The sequence below is a fragment of the Ornithorhynchus anatinus genome, chromosome 14, assembly GCF_004115215.2.
Source record: "Ornithorhynchus anatinus isolate Pmale09 chromosome 14, mOrnAna1.pri.v4, whole genome shotgun sequence".
Classification (NCBI taxonomy): Eukaryota; Metazoa; Chordata; class Mammalia; order Monotremata; family Ornithorhynchidae; genus Ornithorhynchus; species Ornithorhynchus anatinus.
Genome location: NC_041741.1, coordinates 32,526,768 through 32,532,767, shown reverse-complemented (window position 1 = coordinate 32,532,767; position 6,000 = coordinate 32,526,768). Strand labels below are relative to the sequence as shown.

Sequence of the window (6,000 nt, the reverse complement as noted above, 5' to 3'; positions counted from 1 at the left end):
AATTGTGGTATTTTTTAAGCGCTTACTCTGTGCTAGATGCTGAGGTGGAGAATACAAGCAAGTTAGGTTGGACACGGTTAATGTCCCAAATCGGGGGTAGAGTCATAATCCCCATTTTACAGACGAAGTAACTGAGCCCCAGAGAGGTGAAGCAATTTGCCCGAGGTACACAGCAGAAAGGGGACAGAGCCGGGATTAGAACCCATGACCTTTGACTACCAGGCCCGTGCTCTCCACTAAGCCACGCTGCTTCTCTCGTGATCTTCTGAATCCCAGGCCCGTGCTCTGTCTACTAGGCCATGCTGCATAAATCAGAGCTTTCTTGGAAACTTTTGGGTAGATGTGCACTCGTCCAGATGTGAAAACATTTGGGTTTTCTGTTTAGTTTTGATATAAAATAGGACTCTCTAACTATTGAGAATGTGCTATCTTTCCTTTATTTGTTTTAAGTTATATAACTCATTCAGATATCAAATAGGCAACTGTGACAGATAAAGCATCTAATTTGTCTCTGTGTGCCAAACATAAAAGAAAGTTTTGCCGCACTGAGTACTTCTATCAAGATCGCTATGTACAGATAGTTATTCCAGTCCATTTCTTATTGCACAGACTCCTGTTTGACAGCTCTCTGCCTCCCACCAAATTAGAAATGCAATCTACATTCCATCTATTATTTATGTGAAGTTTGGTGTACTATTACCTGCTTTCTTCATGGGAAGGGTGTGACTGAAAGTTAGTTTCAAAAGGGACCTCGGTGACGCAAGGTGGTTTGGTTGGAAAGGGTCGAAATGGAAATATTAGGCCTTATGCAAAGCAAAACCATGTGACAGAACTGGGAGTAGACCCCAGATCCTCTGACTCCTGACCCCCGACTCTTTCCCTCCACATATACCCTACAATCAGAAATAAAGTCAGTATTTACAGAGAGCTGGGTCAACAGATACAGCTTGGGAATTTAGGAAACACTTGATACTATCAGTGGAGTAATGAGAATACAGCTAGGAAATCAGTCAGATCCTCAAAGCACTGGAGAATATAAAAGTCCTGAAAGGGAGAGGAGAGAGAAAGGCCATTAAACCTTAGTTTGGATTAAAGGGATACACACAGCCAACCATCAATAAAATCAGAGCTGAATGAGATAAAAGCAATTGAAGCCATTCATCAACTGTCTGGAGTGGTTTGTTTTCCCGTGTTAAAATTGCTATAATGATGTATACTAGTGCTGATTTTCTCTCATCACATCTTTTACATCACTCGCAACCTATGTTCTTTTTCCTGAATTCTGACATAAAAAGTTATGGGGATTGAAGAGATTCCTTCTTGCTAAACAGGACTGCATTTTGACTTTATGTACATTTTATTAATGATGGGCCAAATAAATGATCCAAAAATGCATATCTTCTCAGTACTGTTTTTCAGGAGCGATTCTAGAAAGCCTATTCTGAAGATTTGCAGATTCCAGGTCTGGAAAATAAAAATGAAAATGTCCTGTTGAATATTTGGACAGAGAAGCACTTAGCATAGTATAGGCAGGCAATCAAATAACAGGAAATGGCCCCGTTTACTTACTCTACCGTAAGTTTTAAGATTTGTTGTATATGTTGTTGATTTTCAGAATTCTATGGGACATAATTTATGTAATATAATATTTCTCTAAACAGTATGCTTCTCATGCTTAGTTTTCTCCATCCATCCATAACTGATAGTTCATTTCAATTGCAATCAGCTAGAAACGCAAGAGATGTGCTCCAGGCGTCCTCTGCCTCCCCAGCTACGAATCAGGAGATTTTTGAGAGCAGAGCGGGGCCACCGTGCCACCGTAAACATCACAAGCCAGGTCCTGAACAATCTCCTCCCGTATGGGTTATGGCCACCAGTTAGAAGAACCTCTACACCCAACTGTCTGAGCGTTTGCAGGCTGTGACATTCTGGGCTCAAAGACTGTTACCTGGAACAGGGAGGAACATTTCCCTCTTCTAGCTTTACCCTTCATTTTTTTTGAATCTTGTATTTTTAAATGCTCCCATGTTCTTTTTTTTAAAGGCATTTGTTAAGTGCTTGTTATGAACCAGGCACTGTTCTAAGCGCTGGGATAGATATAAGGTAGTCAGGTTGGACACAGTCCCTTTCCTATGTGGGACTCAAAGTCTTAATCCTCACTCTACAGATGAGGGAACTGAGGCACAGAGAAGTTAATTTGCTCAATACTAGAAGCCAGGTTCTTCCAACTCCCAGAACCACACTCTTTCTGTTAGGCCATGCTGCTTTTCTTAAGCGCCCAACAAACACCTTAACTAATCAGAGATCATATTATTCCTTCTTTCTATTCCTCCCTCACCTACCTTTAGACGGTGGGGTGGGGTGGGGGGATGGGAAGAGACCAGATCTGATTAATTTGTCTTATATTGATCACAGCGCTTTGCACATAATAAGCACTTTTTTAGAGTATTTGTGAAGCACTTGTTATGTGTCAGACACTGTTCTAAGTGCTGGTGTAGATACACATTAATCAGATTGGACACAGCCCATGGCCCATATGGAACTCAAGGTCTTATTCCCCATTTTCCAATGAGGTAACTGAGGCTCAGAGACTGATAATTAATAATGATAATAATAATAATGTTAAGTGCTTATTATGGTTCAGGCACTGAAGTAGGTTCTGGGGTGAAGACAAGCAAATTGGGTTGGACACAGTCTCTGCCCCTCCTGGGCTCGCGGTCTTTATCCCCATTTTACGGACGTGGTAACTGAGGCACAGAGAACCCAAGTGACTTGCTCAAAGTCACACAGAGAACAAGTGGAGGAGCCGGGATGAGAACCCAGGTCCTTCCTGCTCCCAGGCCCGCGCTATATCTCTAGGCCACGTTGTTACTCTTAAATACTTCACAAATACCGTAACTAATCAAAGATCATTTCACACCAAAGTATCGGTTCACATCAAGACGCTGTAAAGGCCCAACTGCTGAAGGACAACTACATTTGCAGCTTGAAAGAGGCCGACTGGGGATAAAGTGGATGAAACTAAGAGTGCTGCAGCTGGTGAAGTGAAGCAGCAGAACTAAAAATAGCGACAGTAGTCAGTCGTCAAAACCACAGTCTACGGACCAGTGTAGTCTACGTGGGTCAAAGTAGAGATCCTTTTTGTAAAAATAAAAACCCAAATCTAAGTATTTCTTAAAGGCAGAAATATATTTGGCCTCGTTTCATTGCAGGGGAAAATCGAAATGACTGCCTGCTTTGTACTCGTTAATTGCTATTTGAAAGAACAAAGAAGGCTGATCATTAGGACGTTCAACCTATCATCCCCTAACTGTGGGTGTTCATGAGGGTCTGTTCTGGGTCCTTTTGATTTTTCACTTTACACTCACTCTCTCATGGAGGTCTTCTACTCCGACGGCCTCGGGTACCCTCTGTATGTAAATCCCCCCAATATATTTGCCCAGCACTAACCTCCCGCTATCTAACTTCACATTTCCCTTTACAGTTACCCCTCAGCCTTGAGAATCTCGCTGTGCGCTCAGGTGAAGCCCAAAGAACACAGAGACGTCTTTTGTGTCTTGCCACATAAAAGCTAGCCACACTTCCACGAGGATCGTGAACCAAACCCCGCCCTTTACCTGTCATGGTTGTCTTGGCTTTCTTGCCTTCCATCTCTTCAGGTTAAACAGGCACTCCAGTCCCCTCTAGTGATGCCTTTTATTCTATTTCTATTCTTTTTTTTAAAATGCCAATGCTTTGATGGTCCCATAGAAGGTCATCCAGCTGCCTCCAGTCTTTCCACCACCAGGCTACTTCCACAATATGCAGCCCCTGCCTATTATTATTGCTATATTTTGCTCTCCCAAGTGCTTAGTACAGTGCTTTGCACCCACGAGTCACTAAATGACTGAATGAATGACTGATTGAATGAATGCCAGGTTTGCAAAGCGGAGGAGGGCAGAACAGGCAAGAAAGGAGGAGGGCAGGGAGTAGAAGCAGTGGAATGGAGGCGACCAGGGAGAGGGGGAGGAAGTCTTAGTTGGGTTCTTCCACTTGCCCCTCTGATGAGCACTTTCTCCCCTGCCTCTCTTCCACCTCCACCCTCTCCTGCCGTCTCCCAATCTCACCCCAACCTGGCTGTGCCTCCCCAGAATTCAGATCCACAAGGCAGGTATCTCGACCAACGGAAGCGGCGGGGGTCGGTTGGGTTGGCAGCGGCCGTGATGGGAAGCTCCTTAGCGGACCACAACTCGTCCGGAACATTTAACACCAACAGAAAGCAGAGAGGAACAGGAAAACAATGTATATATTTTCATTACAGGAAAACAATGTATATATTTTCATTATCCTATTTATTTTGTTAATGAAATGTACATCGCCTTGATTCTATTTAGTTGCCATTGTTTTTACGAGATGTTCTTCCCCCGACTCTATTTATTGCCATTGTTCTTGTCTGTCCCTCTCCCCCGATTAGACTGTAAGCCCGTCAAACGGCAGGGACTGTCTCTATCTGTTGCCGACTTGTTCATTCCAAGCGCTTAGTACAGTGCTCTGCGCATAGTAAGCGCTCAATAAATACTACTGAATGAATGAATGTTAACTGGAGCCGGGGGTTGGGGCTGGAGGGGCAGGAGTGGGAAATCTGCAAATCCTTAAAACACAAACTCTAGAGGGTCCCAATCTCCAAACTTTAAATCAAATTATCGTATTTACCGAGCGTTGATTGTGTGTAGGGCACTGTACTGAGTACTTGGGATAGTACACTAGAATAAGGGGGCATATTCCTGCTCTCAAGGAGTTAACAATCAGATGGGGTGACAGACATCGAAATTAATTAGAGAAAATAGAAAAATATGTATATGAGTGCTGGGGAGAGGGAGGGAGAACCTAATTGGTTAGGGGTTAAGGACTAAGTGCATAGATGATGAAGGAGGGAGGGAAAATAGGTTGGGGAGATGAGAGGTTGATCAGGCAATTTTAGAAGAGCTTTAAAAATGGAGAGGGTAGCTGTCTGCTGGATGTGAAGGAGTAGGAAGTTCTGGGCAGAAGAGAATGTTTATCAGAATTTCAAGGTATGCTTCATTTTCCAGTCTCTCTGCTGATCTGTGTGTCATCTAAATTCATATCCTGGATAACATAAGATGATATTTTATATTTGTGTGAGCCCTGCTCATTTCAGGCTTAAATGCTGAAACAAATTTACTCCCTTAAGATTGACTCATCCAAACACCAGCCTCAATATAAACGTAATACTAAAATAGTTTTGCTTTTTTCTAAATTGTGTTCCTTCACTGACTTCGGCTTACAAGCATCTGCACAAATTCCTTCATGAGGGGGAGAAGCTAAAGATTCCCTTCCTGTGACTTCACCCCCACCGCTTTTGGGAAAGGGCAAACAGCCGTGGTTAGAAGTGAGGATCTTTATTTTCCTCTCTCTCCCCCCTCATTTTAACCTTCCTCCCGCCCCCTTTCTCACCCCCCCCTTCTGTTTTCTTCTTCACCCCTTTCCTACTTTCCATGGCTCCTGCTCCTTCTCTTCTGTTTTTCACAGCTTCTGCTCTCTCTCTTCTTTCCTCCTTTCCTGGCCAGTAGTCTCTTTCTTCCTCCTTCCCCTTCTCCCCTTCTCCCTCCCTTCTGCCCCTCTTTTCTTTCCTTTATCTTCCCTCTCTCACTTTTCCCCTCTGTTCTTTCAATGTTCCATCCCATGACGCACCTCGTGTTTGTCCCTGACCCAGATGAATTTGTCATCCCTCTATTCAGTGGAGACAAATGCCTAATCCATTTAATGCCTTATTAAGTAAATGTTTTTAAATCCAATGACTGAATTTGATTCCTATTATTAGAATCTTAATGGCGGTGAAAAATACAAGATTATTGAAAGAAGTCCACAATGTGTAGAACAAAAGAAAAATAGTACTTTATATACTATTGACTTAATTGATTTGAAGTTGTATTTAACTTGCTACTTGCTTATAGAAAATCAAGTTTTGGGAACCTCTTAATAATAATAATGTTGGTATTT

General features: G+C 42.9%; 1 long non-coding RNA gene across 1 annotated transcript in view; it reads right to left on the bottom strand.

The window, feature by feature from the left end:
• Positions 1 to 428: 428 nt before the first annotated feature.
• The window catches only part of LOC114816729, a 264,412-nt gene continuing 258,840 nt past the window's right edge, over positions 429 to 6,000 (bottom strand). The window contains exon 4 of the long non-coding RNA XR_003764539.2: positions 429 to 1,464. This is a non-coding gene — a long non-coding RNA (uncharacterized LOC114816729). The remainder of the gene's footprint in view (positions 1,465 to 6,000) is intronic.